The sequence below is a fragment of the Sinocyclocheilus anshuiensis genome, unplaced genomic scaffold, assembly GCF_001515605.1.
Source record: "Sinocyclocheilus anshuiensis isolate Anshui unplaced genomic scaffold, SAMN03320099.WGS_v1.1 scaffold703, whole genome shotgun sequence".
Classification (NCBI taxonomy): Eukaryota; Metazoa; Chordata; class Actinopteri; order Cypriniformes; family Cyprinidae; genus Sinocyclocheilus; species Sinocyclocheilus anshuiensis.
In genome coordinates this window covers 55,979-56,552 of record NW_015551036.1, presented here as the reverse complement: position 1 = coordinate 56,552, position 574 = coordinate 55,979, and the positions used below count along the sequence as shown (strand labels likewise).

General features: G+C 33.1%; 1 protein-coding gene across 1 annotated transcript in view; it reads left to right on the top strand.

The window, feature by feature from the left end:
* LOC107661337 (anthrax toxin receptor 1-like) overlaps nt 1-574 on the top strand; it is a 56,616-nt gene that overhangs the window by 41,085 nt on the left and 14,957 nt on the right. The gene's annotated exons all lie outside the window — the stretch shown is intronic.

The following is a 574-nucleotide window of genomic DNA, read 5'->3' as shown; positions in this document are numbered from 1 at the left end:
CATATATATATATATATATATATATAGTGCCTTGCGAAAGTATTCATACCCCTTCATTTATTTCACGTTTGTTATGTTGCTGCATTATGTTAAACTGCTTTAAATTACTTTTTTTCCACATCAATCTTTCAGGTTTCTCCAGAAATGTTTGATTGGGTTCAAGCTCAGGCTGTGGCTGGGCCACTCAAGGACATTCACAGAGTTGTCTATAAGCCACTCTTGCTGTGTGCTTAGGTCCACTGTCCTGTTGGAAGGTAAACCTTCTGCCCAGTCTGAGGTTCTCAATGCTCTGAATTAGGTTTTCATTAAGGCTAACTCAATATTTTGCTGCACTGAGCGTTTCTTCTACTCTGACGAGTTCCTCAGTCCCTGCAGCTGAAAACACCCCCACAGCATATTTATTATGTATATATAAATACACACCCATGCATGTATATATTAAAGAAAAATATGTTACGTTTATATATTAAATAGATTTATATATAATATTAATTATATGAATATAAATATATAAATGTATATACATGTAAATATTTTCAAAATATATGCATGCATGTGTGTGTATTTACGTATA